Genomic DNA, 13378 nt, shown 5'->3' on the forward strand with positions numbered 1-13378 from the left:
TAGCTGGAGAATAGGATCTGGGACACCACTGAGGTACCTGTTCTCTTTGCTGCCTCTGAGCAGCCACTTCAGATTAATTCACATTAAAAAAAGCGCATTGCTTTAATTATAGCCATAGGAATGTGATTTTTTAGTATATTTTTCAAACCACCATAGATTCTTGTTCTTTATGAAATACAGTTTATTTCGCTGTCTTGTTGAAAGGAAGGCATACTGCTGAAAGTTCCATTTTTAAATAAACCTATAACTTTTCTATTATACGCAAGCCTTGTGTTTCTCTTTACTTCTGCTTACCTTTGAGGGATAAGAAGGATCATGTTTCATCCAAGAGGGATGTTGTATTGTTGCATGAACTCAGGTCTGCAATTGTTGTTCACGAGTTCCTGCACAGGACCTTACACTGACCAACAGAGCATGGGTATGGTGTGGTAGCCTAGCTTTCCATGCTGGTGACCCAGGCCTTCAGGAGACTTCCCCTGTCTTACACCAGCACATTCACTGAGTTCATGGAATCATAGGATGGTTTAGTTTGGAAGGGACCACCAAAGGCCATCTAGTCCAAGCCCCTGCAATGAGCAGGGACATCTGCAACTAGATCAGGTTGCTCAGAGCCCCGTCCAGCCTGGCCTGGAATGTCTCCAGGGATGGGGCATCTACCACCTCTCTGGGCAACCTGGGCCAGTGTTTCACCACACTCATAAAAAAATTCTTCCTCATGTCTAGCCTGAATCTCCCCTGCTCCAGTTTAAAAGCTGGAGGGTTCTTTCCACTATTTGATCCTCCATGAGAGGATCCTTGTGGAAACACAACTTTCAGGCAAATGTGTATGTACATCTCTGCCCATACATGTACGTCCCCCCACTTCCCACAGCTTTCTCCGGGTTTGGCAACAAAATGGTATGATCAGCGATGTTAAAATACAGACTGGAGAGTATAGCTACATTGCAAAGTTGGTGGGGTTTTTTAAATAAAGTAAGCTGATGACAACGTGATGTTTTCGTAAAGTAAAGTAAGCTGGTGACAACAGGATTTTTTTCTTTAGTTTTAGAAATAAAAAGGGGAAATGTTTCTCTACCTCAAGATAGAATTTATTTGCTGCCCTCAAAATGAAGGAAAAGCATAAGTAAATGATTGTTGCACTGTTCCTGGGTCTGGGTAGATCGGAAACACCGACACCAGATTAATCCCAAGCTTCAGGCTCTGATTACTACTGGGAAGTAAAGAGTACGTGTCCATAATTGGGTGGATGTTACTGAGGGTCCTACTGTATCACTAAACAACAGAAATCTTGCAATGCAACTGGAACACCAAAGCCTTACTCTTTGAACTGGTGGGATGCAGTAAAGGGCTGTTGTCATGTTGGTCCTCTTGATTTCAGCTGGATTCTTCATGAGGGTAAAGGCTCATGTGTGAGGTTCAAGGTGTGGGTTTGTAAATGGAGCACGTTTGTATATTGTGTCTGTGTGTTTCTTGCTGTGTGCCAGTACGTATACATAAATACACACTTATGGTTGTGAGCCTGCAAATAATGCTGAAAGATAAGTAATTTCACGGCTTTGTGTTGGTTGCTAAATCTAATTTTTGCTTTGCTGTTTTACAGCAATTTGTAAACTTGGTAAAAGAAGATAACAAGCAAAGTTAACATATACCCTACCAGAAAGATTCGGGCAAACTGTGCCTTTGCAAGCAATTGGGAAGGTTCCACGGAAGCTCACCCTTACGGAAGGCAAGCCGGTCAGCCTCTCCTGGCACTGGGTGAAGGAAAGAGATAGAAAATAATTATATTTCATCTAGTGACCACACACCAGTTGCAAACGCTCACGTGGCTCATGGCAGATAGATCTTCCTAGCTGGGCTACTCATTACTCTTACAATAGTAAACATAAACACTGATGAGTGCAAATGTACTGTTACGGAAATTGTGTGATATCTGAAAATCTTGCAGCTGCTCTTACTCCCAATTAAGTCCAAGTTCATCTGGAGGGACTGGGATTTGTAGAACTGAGTCCATAAGATTTAAAAAACCCAGTCTTTACTGTATCTGGAAAGTTACAGAGCAATCCACTCAAATATTAACACTGTCTCACCCTAATCTCGAAGCTGATTCTGTGAACACTTAGAGCTGAAATTAGATACCATTTTAGTTGATATCACTTTAACCTGATAGTATCCCTATGTTGCAAAAATCCTTCGTACATTGCATACTGGTTTAAGTATTTTTGCCTCGGGGTAATTTCAGTATCAGGCCCCTTCAAGTTCTAATAGGGAAGCCAGTGAATAAATGTACAAATATGCCACAATAAGTATGTAAAGACATTGCCTCTATTCTTATCACAGAGGGCTCAATCTAAATTTCTTAACATATAGAAACCGAAACTACTACAATTAGTGTTACACTAGAACTCATTAAAAAAATGTTGATTTTCCATCTAACCTTTCTTTCAAAAGCATTTAATTTTTTATAATGTCTACAATGGTTACTTTCAATTCAAAGTTTTTCTTAAAAAAAAAAAGAGAAGAAGAAGAAATATAGCAAGCTTAATCAGTATATACCCAAGGGTACTTTCAGTTCCACTTTTGGTGTATTTATGAAAATTCTGGGTTTACCTTGTGTATCTCAGTTATGTTTTCTCCAGTCTTTCATGGTTGATGGAGTTAGAGATGTAACTTAGATAAGTTAGTTTGCATTAGATGGTTAGCATCCTTAAAAAAATATATATAGGGCCGATATGCTAATTCTATTCTAAGGGTAAGTGAAGAAAAATTTTTATAATGAGGAATTTTATGTAAATGATCAAAAGTATTTCAAACTGGCTCACAGATTTGTAGCCTTCATTACAAAATTATAATTTAATTTAAATGAAATATTTAAATTCTTGAGAATAAAAGAACAAAAGAACTTGGTACAGAAAATACAAAACAATATAATGTGTTATGCCCACTTAATATTTCCCCCTTTGTCAAGAAAAAAGAGAAAAGCCAGCAGCCTACACAGAGCCAATTACACAGAGGAATCATAAGCAAGTGCAGCTTGTGAAAATGTTGCCACAGATTTACCATGACACAATGCAAAGGAAGCTATAGTTTGAAGCCCAGGCTGTCGAGTCTGATTTCAGAAGTCTCAAAATGCATCATTAAACTTAGCCACATTAGGAAGATATTCAAGGGAGATGGCTGAGGGGCATACAGAAGCTAACTCATTCCTGTTATCTTTCTTCACTCATGTTTCTAATACCACCATTAAAGGAAATGTTGGAACCGGTGAGAAAAAATCAGCACTGTACGATTCAATGAAAAGGACGAAACGGAGGGAGGGAAGGAGGGAGGAAAAGAGAGAAGGAAGGAAGGAAGGAAGGAAGGAAGGAAGGAAGGAAGGAAGGAAGGAAGGAAGGAGGGAAGGAGGGAAGGAAGGAAGGAAGGAAGGAAGGAAGGAAGGAAGGAAGGAAGGAAGGAAGGAAGGAAGGAAGGAGGGAAGGAAGGAAGGAGGGAAGGAAGGAAGGAGGGAAGGAAGGAGGGAAGGAAGGAAGGAAGGAAGGAAGGAAGGAAGGAAGGAAGGAAGGAAGGAAGGAAGGAAGGAGGGAAGGAAGGAAGGAGGGAAGGAAGGAGGGAAGGAAGGAAGGAAGGAAGGAAGGAAGGAAGGAAGGAAGGAAGTTCACACTTAGCAGCACTGACAAATGAAACAGGAATACTTGATTTGAGAGTAAGGACAGTAAGGAATTAAGGAATCATTTTGATTGTAATGGAGATTTGTACTGATTATCGAATCTGTTTCTCCATCGCTGCTGAGTCTTTCAAACAGCTTTCTGTGTTATCTAGGAACTGCAATAGTACAAAAAAAAGATTACTTATTAGAGGTGCATTCAACTCTATTGTATCCACTGTTTTTCCAGTAGTTACAAGGTATTGAAAGTGAAGTGCCTTATTATAGTCCCATTGAAGTAGTGGCAAAACCACTGTTGAGTTCAAGTGGAATGGGACAGAGGCTAACACAGATTTGGTACCTGAATGTTTTTTATTTAAATACCCAGTTTTTTAAATACAGCTGGCCAAAGTGTGGAACTAGGAAGTATCATTTGAAATTTTAAATATTATTTTTTACTGCATTTTGAATACTTTTAAACATTTACTAGTACCGTGGTTTAGATTTAATCATACAAAATGAGCTGAGTTTCTTCTCTCTCTCATACATTTTAGTCATGTCCACGTAGAGCACTGGACCCTGTGAACAGCGGCTGTAAACTCTGTGAGGTCAACTACAGCCACACAGAATTTAAGACTGAAAAGCAGGTCTGACTCATTACTCTTGTAATAGCTTTGTTTACTGCTACAGCGACGGGTTTGCATATTATACTTTTCTTTGTTTCTACTCTTTCTTGAATAAGGTCCCAGAGGAAACTTTTGGAATATGAAAACAAAAAATCCCTAAACTTCAGGGAAAATGTTTGTTTTGTACAAAGCTATTCCTGTTAAAAACAGAAAGATCGACACTTTGCACACACCTGTAGAAATAATGTGTATGCAATTTGGAAGGCAAAGTAAAACTTCTCTGTTGTCAGGATATCAATGACAGTTTTAATGGAAATTTGTATTAAATACATTAATAGGTAAATAGTAAGCCAATAACACTTTGGCTTCTCAAAAGTACCACTTCTCAGAGGTCTGTGTTTGAAGATTTTAAGGCTAGAAAGTACTACTGCAACAGCTTGCTCTAAGCATGTAATGTCATAATGTGGGCCATAGGACTTCTTGGTGCCTCAGTAGCCCTGCTTGATTTAAGATTCCAAGTTAGAGAATAGCCACACCGACTGTGTTGCTGGTTAGTTTTCTCTGTCCTTAAAAATCTGCTGCTTTGTTTGTAACTTCGAGCTTTAGATCTCCCTGTTTGTGCGATAGATTGAAGAGTCCTTTGCCAGCTCTTTTCCCACATGTTGGTTCTTCCAGAGGGTTGAGTTACTTCAGTGATAAGTCAAACAGATTGCTATCTTTAAAAATAAGCTATTTTCTGATGCTTTTGTCATTATCAGTACTCTGTAGTTCCTCCAATTTATCATCATCCTTCTTGAAGTGCAGATAATTGAATGGGATTACTTCAGCAGCAGTCACACCACCAGCACCAAGCAGAGAGATAGTATAAGCTCTATTCTCCTTCCTTACACGTCCCTCTCCGTGTACCCAGTATTCACAGCAGCCCTTTTGGCCGTGGCACCGCATGAGGTGCTCCCAGTCAGGATAGTTCCTGCCAGTGTTAGCACTAGGTATATGAGTTTCTTCAGAATCCTTCACCCCTCTATTCCTTGTTCCCCAAAATGGCAGCTTGCATCTTGAAATGATACAGCATACCTTGTGCGCATCAGTAGCCATAGAGATTGTGTAAAGAAAAGCCATTTTAGAGTTCTTGAACCCAAAATTTTGTGTTTGGTGAGGGAAGCAATCCATATGTCTTACATTTTACAACAGTGAGTCACGCTTTAAATCCTGAGTAATCCCACTGAATTACAGGGAACCTTTTAAAGTGTAAAATATTATACAATGCAATGTCAATAGAAACAGGGACCTGTCTGTACCACTCTTGGTGTAAATCAGGGGTACACTTCTGAAATTACTCTCCTGACCCTCCCCCTGTGCTGTGCTTTGGTCTGCAGAGCAGAGCAGTTTCTGAGCAGGAGAACTGGGTTCCCTTTGGGTGAAACTAACCTAACTGGTGCACCTCAGGAGCATGTCCAGGGTGCTCCAGCACTGCCAGGTGGTCCGTGGGACCAACCTGGGGACAGACACCTCCAACCCTGAGAGGCATCTGGAGGCTGGTGTTGGTGCTATGCAGATGTTTGGTCCTTACAACCACTATTTCATCCTACCCACCTGCACAGAGCTACTTGCTTAGCTGGATATAGACATGTCTTGTTCCCTGAAACTCTTGTTTGCTTGTTCTTCTGCACGTGCACTGCTTGTGAGAGGGACAGGGTTCTCCTTGAGGCTTTCCTGGCAAAGTCTCCACTGGGCTCTTTCTATAATCTGTCTCAACAAGAACTCTTTGGGAAGATTAGGTCTTCCCCAGGGGTAGGCTCCCAGTTCCCACCTGGGTTTAGCCACTTTGAGAAGCGTGCCAGCAGGGCTGCTCCTGCTGCTGGCCTCAGAGCCCAAAGTTGTCCTCACAGGACACGGGGAGACATCTGACAGCACCATCACAACGCTCAGGACTCCTATACCTCCAGAATACCCATGCAAATAAAGGGGATTGCTAACATTGCTAACATCTCTCACATCCATAGCACAACCTCTGAGCAAGCCTGGCTTTGCCGCAGGAGATCTGATCCCGTTAACTCCAGGTGTTTCACTCCCTGCAGCCAGCTCCTAGGTAAAACTACTTTCCCCTCCAAAATCTGTCATGGGAGGAAAAAAGGCTTGAAATCATAAGCTGTCCCAGGCATTAACGAAGCACAGCTGGGGCCATGCAACACTGCGTAGATGAGGGAAGACAAAGAAAGAGATGATCACCTCCCTCTTGTTTCTATCCCAGACTGGCAGGAGGCCAAACTGTCTCCAAGAGTAAATTAGAGCAACATAAAAAAAATCGCTGTTCCATCTGAGGATCCTAAGGGACCCATATAGCTAGCTCAGGCCTTCATGTCAGCCCACTAAATAGATCAGAGGAGTATAGATTACATACATCAAAGTTTCTGATTTATTTTACCTCAAGTAATAACAATTACATGTGTTCCACATACTAAACAATATCTTCCATATAGTAAATAGGAGTGTTGTCCTAATGTATTTAGATTTTTGCAACTGCACTGTGGAAGAATCACTGACTACGTTCTTATTGCCTTACATAAAGAAGCAGAACTACACTCAGCGTAACTCTTACCTAACAAGCAGCATCCCTGAGCAGTGGAAGATGTGCATTGATTGTATAATGGCACAGGGTAGAAACTATGAACAGCGTATCCTGGTTTGAAACCTCTTCAACAGTGTAATAACATCAAAATTCTTATCAGAAACTATTAGATTCCTATTAGATTAGACTGAATTCTTATTAGGGCCCAAGGAATCTAGATTTTCATGTCTCAAAAAGGCAGATAAAAAAATATTGCCAGAAAACACAGGTATTATAAGCCACACGAAGCAAGCTATCGTAAGAAAAAGGGTAGAGAGGCTAGAAAAAGGATCAGACCGTGCTTGCTTTGCAAAATCAAAACATTTTTGGCAGTCTTGTCTTCCAAAAACTTTGAAATAAGGCTGCTTTGTTTTTTGATTTTTTATGATGCTGTTTTACTCAAGCGGTCTGCTTGCACAAGTGTTTGTGAAATAAGCAAAAGCTTTCAGTCTAGTCCAAAGACATCAATGAAGTAACATGTGAAGAAAAAAAATCCCAGTGATGATCTCAGTTCCTGAAAATATCTTAGTCAATCAGAATTTCCTTTTCAAATTGAAACTCTTGATATTAACAAGTGGGTAAATAAGAAACTGGTTTTTGATGCTGCAGTGCAGTTGCTTACATGAGTGACTCTTATGAGAACATTTATCTGAGAAATATCAAATACTGTAAAGGTGCTCACAAAATAGAAATCAAAGCTTGCCACCAGAAATGTGCTAAAAAACCCCCAAACAATAACACTAATAACACTAACAACAACAACAACAACAACAATAACACACTAATAACGCTAACAACAACAACGATAATAATAATAATAATATGCTAAAAGTTTTTACTTTCCCACCAAAAACTGTCTGGCAGGACAACTCATAATAGGAAAGCTAAGCATTTATGTTTAACATATTTCAGAGTGTTGCAGAACTACGTGCCTAAGATGTCACATTTCAGTTTATAGAATATCTATGTATTGCAACACAAGAATTGCAAACTGCACCTGTATCTAAACAGTTCTGAGGCATCTGTCCAAGTTAAAACACCAATTCAGTTTTCACTATCATGTCAAAAGTTTCTATATTAATTCTCTTAAAAACTTAATGAGATCAGCACCTCCACAGTTCTTACATTTCATAACAGGAGTAAATAATTAATCCATATTTCAGACTTTTTTTTTATGAGGAGAATTTTTAACTACAGCTACATAAAAGTAGAATCATTTATTTTTGAGTGATTCACTTATTCAGGAGAATTTACTTTCACCTTTATACTCAGAGAACAGAAAAACATGGTGCGAGGGGAAAACATAGTTAGAAACAGTTACCAACACAATACATGATGATGAAGCACTAGAAAAATAACAATGGCTTTCATCTTTTAAAATGCAAAATATTTTGTCTTATGATCCCATTATCTCCACAGTAGGCCAACCCTGCTAGCCCTTCACTTTGATTGTTTCAGGTTTGGGTTTCCATTTTAATGAGGGTAAGAAACCACAGCTCTGGCCTCCTTGGCATGGAGCTTCAGGGCCACAGCACTGCTGCTGATCACTGTCGCTACCTCACGGGTTATGAAACTGAAAGAAAAACCTCTTAAAAACCTGGTGATTTCTTTTATATGTGGTCACTTTGGGGTCTTCTGTTACACAAAGGCCAGAACTATTGTAAGGGCCAGAGCAGCAATTCACTCTTTTATATTTTATTCTACCATCACTTTATAGTTGGAGGTTTTTTTAAATTTTAATTGAAAAACCCCAAGTCTTTCTCATGGGTTCTGTGCTGCTCCCTTTAGCCAAGGAAAGCTTGAAAAAAGCATCTCCCTTGACAGACTTCATTTTAAGTTCTTAGCAAGCATCACATCGATATTTAACCTGGTCTCCCCAGGGGCTAGCTGCAGCCTGCCTGGCCCTTGCTGCTGCTGCTCAGACACAGCGATGGACAGACATACAGACAACTCCAACAGGCCCTAGGAACTGGTTCAGAAGGCGAGGAGAGGTGGGCAGCCCTGGCCTGCTTCCTGCAGGACTCATACTGCTCTGCTCACAGGCGGCGATTGTGCCCTGTTAAAACTGAGAGTAAAAGTCACTTGATCGTATCCATATGAGGCTGCAGTGTAATTTCCCTGCTGTGGCAATACCTCCTGCTCCCCACCAGCCCATCTTTCCTTGCCCAGCCCCATCTCCCTGCCCACTCAGCAGAAGAGCGCACACGGCCGGGCTCTGGCCAACCTGGGATGAGCTGGGTGCCCAGCTGGGACCCCATGGCTTTCTGAGCCGGAGGTTCAAACATTGTGGTAGGTACATGGCCAGAGCATCCAGGCAGTGTAGGATGAGCACATGCTGCTCCTCAGCAGTGAAAAATCAAACCCATGGCTTGGAAGGCTGCACCGGCCGGGATAGATCTGTAATGCTGCCCCTCACTGGGGCTGCTGCTGGAGACATCCCCCTGCCCCAGTGCTTCCCAGCCACACAGCCCTCTAATGCTGCAACACCAGTCTCCCAGCGCTGAGCTTGCCTGGCCAGGCTGAGCTGCCAGGACCAGGTCTAACAGAGGGAGTAAGAGCTTAATTCATAGAATCATAGAATAGTTTGGGTTGGAAGGGACCTTCAAAGGTCATCTAGTCCAAGCCCCTGCAATGAGCAGAGACATCTTCAACTAGATCAGGTTGCTCAGAGCCCCGTCCAGCCTGGCCTGGAATGTCTCCAGGGATGGGGCACCCACCACCTCTCTGGGCAACCTGGGCCAGTGTCTCACCACCCTCATTGTAAAAAGTGTCTTCCTCATGTCTAACCTGAATATCCCCTCGCTTAGTTTAAAACCATCACCCCTTGTCCTATTGCAACAGGCCCTGTTAAAAAGTCTGTCCCCACCTTTCTTATAGGCCCCTTTTAAATACTGAAAGGCCGCAATAAGGTCTCCCAGAGAGAGAATGCCAGAGTGGGAATGGTCCCAGCGTCTTTGCTGGATGACCAAGCCTCAGAAGCTACACAGGTCTTGACTTGGGACCGTTTTCTGATGAACTTACCTCATTTGTAAGCCCATAGCACTTTAAAAGAAAGCAAATAAGCAAAAAGGACAAGAACTAAAAATTCAATGCCATCTCACTATAAATCTGGAGAGGGTTTCTGTTTGTTTACATTGTCAAGTAATAAGAACCTGATGTAGGTTTTGCGTCTGAAAAAAAGTGGAACGGGAGCTTATTTAGAGCAGGAGACGTTTGTTGGTATGTCAGCTTAAGCGCTGATGGCCTTGCGCTGCAGTCTCTAGGCTTCAAATATGAAAATGAATCACATTAGCCCGCAATAACATTTCCCAGTGTTTCAAGAGTTCTCGTTTCAACACATACGTTAATGTATGTAGCAATGATCTTTGTTGTGCTGCCTTGGATTACATCATATTTTTCCATATGTACGCTCGGCGGCAGCACATACGTAGGCTTTGGGCTAAATGTATAACGAGCAGGAAATTTCCTTTAATGTCAAAATAAGACAAAAAAAAAAAAAGTGGAAAGGTCATTTGCAAAAAAAACCAATAATAAATACGACTTTCGGTACCGAGCGAGTCTCGCTGTCACCGGCATGAGCCCACCGAGGCAGACACCCAGGCAACATCCAGATAATCTCATTATTTGCATGACATTAGCCATGAGGCCGGGGTGGGGGTTGGGCGGGGGGGGGAGGGGGTTCGTGGAGCTGCAACCACCAAAAAAAAGCGCGGCGGCTCCCTGCAACCGGCCGGAACCCCACTCCAGCGCTGTGGAGGTACGAGCCGAGGAGGGGGACGCCGGTCCCGGGCCCCGCTGTGCTGGGGGGCGGCGAGCAGGAGCGATCCCGGGGGCTGGGCCCGGTGCGGCGAGGATTTTTCTTTTTGCGTGCGCAGCTACTCGTCGCCGCGCGGTAGCGGCGCGGCGGGGCACTGCGGAGCGCGGTAATGATGTCAACTTGTTATTTACTTTCCAACCCCGAATGACTGAGCAGGGCGAAAGGAGAATCAATCAGCCGCCGGGTGACCCTCCAGGCGGAAAAAAAAAACCCACCACACAGGAGCCCAGCGCCTGCCGCGGAGGGGGAGGGGAAAGCACATGGAGCCCGGGCCGCGTTGCATCATCCGCCCGGCGCGGAGCTGCGCGCCGCTACCGCCGCCCGTGGGGGTGGGGAGGGGGCGACACGCGGGGGGACAGAACGGGCACGGCGGAGGCTGCAGAGAAGCGGCGTGTCCGTGCCCGGGTGTTGCATTCCCACCGGTGGGCAGTAAAGCCCGTTTCTGCTGATTCACAGCTATGGAGGCCGCGTCAGCCCCACCAACCCCCCCAGCGCCCCGGAGGGTGCTTGCTGCCCGCAGCCCGGCCTGTGCATCCCCGGCGGCCCCGGGGAGAGGAGCGGGGACCGGGGAGGGGAAAGCACCCATTGTGCCGGGCCGGGGAGCGGAGCGTGGCCCGGTGTGGGTCATTGCACCCTGTGCGAAACAAAACGTCCTAATAACCGATAATAACGCTGCGTTCCTCGTGAGGCAACGCGCCTCCAGCTCCATGTCGGGTGGCCTCTGCAGGGGCCGTTCCGTGCACCCCCACCAGCCTCAAATAATAAATGATAATAATAATAGTGATGGTAACAGGCGCTGCCAAGCGGGCCGGCGGCAGCGTGTGCCAGGGGCCCGGGTGGCTGCTGCGGGCGCTGTACGTGCGTGGGGGAGGGCGGCCGTGGGCAACGCGTGTCCCCGGCCGCGCGGGGCGGCTCCGCTGCTGGCTGCCGGCCTCGCACAAGGTTAACGCCGCCGCGCTGCTCGGCGGGCTGGGGGAGGGTGCAGGTTGTCCTCCGTGTGCGTGGGGGGGGGTGTGGGGTGTGTGTGCGCTTGGTTTGTCACTGGGTTTCTGTTACGGGGGGGGGGGGGGGGGCGTGGAAGCACAACAATACTGAAAATAACGCGTGGAAGCGAGCGGCAGGAGTTACCTGAGGGCACCCCGAGGGGCGTTGGCGGCGCTGGGGACACCCGCCGTGTCTCGAGTTGCGTGTCCCCGTGTGCCTGGGGGTGCGCGGGGCTCAGGTGGGGGAGGGCGCGGCAGGTTCGACACCCCCATCCCCCCCCTCCTCCCGGTCTCTCCTCACCCCACCGGGCTCCGCCGCTCGCCCCCCGGTGTCCCACCTCCCGCCCGCCCTTCCCTCCCTCCCGCCCGGCGCTGGTGGCGGCGGCGGCGGCGGCGGGCCCCGGGTGCGGCCGGTTCCCCCTCAGCGCCGCGCTCCCGCCGCCGCCGCGCGCCCGCACCGGCCCAACCGTCGTGTGTCCCCCCCCCGACCCCCCCCCCCCCCTCACCCCCACCCCGCCGGCGGAGCCGCGCCGAGCGGCGGCACCTCCTGACCGCCATTCCGCCCCAAAACTTTCCGTTTTCCCCTTCCCACTCTCCGGGACTTCCTTGTGCCGCCTGTGCGCGCGGAGGGGGAGGAGGAGGCGTGTGCGGCGGCGGCGGCGAGGGGGGGATTTACAGTCTCCTCGCAGGCTGGCCGGGACCCCGGGGGAAGAGGAGTTGCACCATGCGCGGCAAGTGAGGGGAAAGTCTCCGCCAGCGCCGCCCGCAGAAGTTGAGGCTTTCCCCCCGCCGCCCGCGGGAGCTGTGCCTTTAACGCCCGCTGAGCGAGGTGAGTTTCCGAGGCGGATTATTCATCCTGGGGACTCTTTTTTTTTTTTTTTTTTTTTTTTTGTGTGTGTGTGTGTGTGTTTTCCTCTCTCTTACGCGCGGAGAGGTGACAAACGTCCTTCCCCGGTGCTGCCCCCCGAACCCAGCCCGCCGCCCCCCACGGCCCCTCCGCAGCCTGCCCTGGCTCGGCGGGCTGACCCGCTCGGGGAGGGTGGGGGGGGTGTCCTTCAGCCGATGCCTGTTATGATGAAGTTTGGTTGGTTTTTTTTTTTTTTGAACCCGGGCGTTTTGGGGGCTATTTGGGTTTGTTTCGCGGGAGCGCTGGGCCGAGGTGATGTGTTCGGGGCTGCCGTCTCGGTGGCGGGTGCGATTTCATCTGCCCCCCCCGAGCTGGGCGAGAACCCGCTGACCCACCCCCGGGTGGTGGTGGTGGTGGGCAGTTTGTGGAGCGGCTCCCTACTCCTGAGATAGTATTTTAATGCATTCTTTTTTCCTTTAAAAAAAAAAAAAATTGGTGGGGGGAAAAATGCGAGGTATTCACGCTCAAGTGTGGAGTTTGCAGAGCCCGGGTGGGGGAGGGGATCCCATTCATCGCCAGGGCTTGAATCAGCAGCGGGCGGAGGGGCCGGTCGCTCCCGTACATGGAAGTTTACTTCCAAGTAGGTAAACAAGTTAATCCCCCCCTCGCCCCCCATCCTTCCCCCCACACCCCGGTGATGTGCGCTGCTGCCCGGCCCGTTACCGGCGCTGGAGGCTGATGGAGGGGGCGGGGGTGCTGCCGGGGGAGCCCCGGGGGACACGCTGGGGCGCTGCGGGGGGAGCGGGGTTGCAGACCTGTTGCACACCGGTTCGTTCCAGGCCCGGCTTGCCCGGCGT

The 13378-nt window shown here is 47.2% G+C and overlaps 1 protein-coding gene across 3 annotated transcripts in view; it reads left to right on the forward strand.

The window, feature by feature from the left end:
* The first annotated feature begins 11557 nt into the window (after positions 1-11557).
* The window catches only part of TBL1X (transducin beta like 1 X-linked), a 203957-nt gene continuing 202136 nt past the window's right edge, over positions 11558-13378 (forward strand). Inside the window, exons 1-2 of one of the 3 annotated variants that reach the window (XM_065638786.1) lie at positions 11558-11633; positions 12364-12503. The gene's annotated coding sequence lies outside the window, so the exon portion shown is untranslated. The other 2 variants (XM_065638795.1, XM_065638778.1) reach the window with 2 other exon arrangements.

Source organism: Caloenas nicobarica, chromosome 1 (genome assembly GCF_036013445.1).
Source record: "Caloenas nicobarica isolate bCalNic1 chromosome 1, bCalNic1.hap1, whole genome shotgun sequence".
NCBI classification, from domain to species: Eukaryota; Metazoa; Chordata; class Aves; order Columbiformes; family Columbidae; genus Caloenas; species Caloenas nicobarica.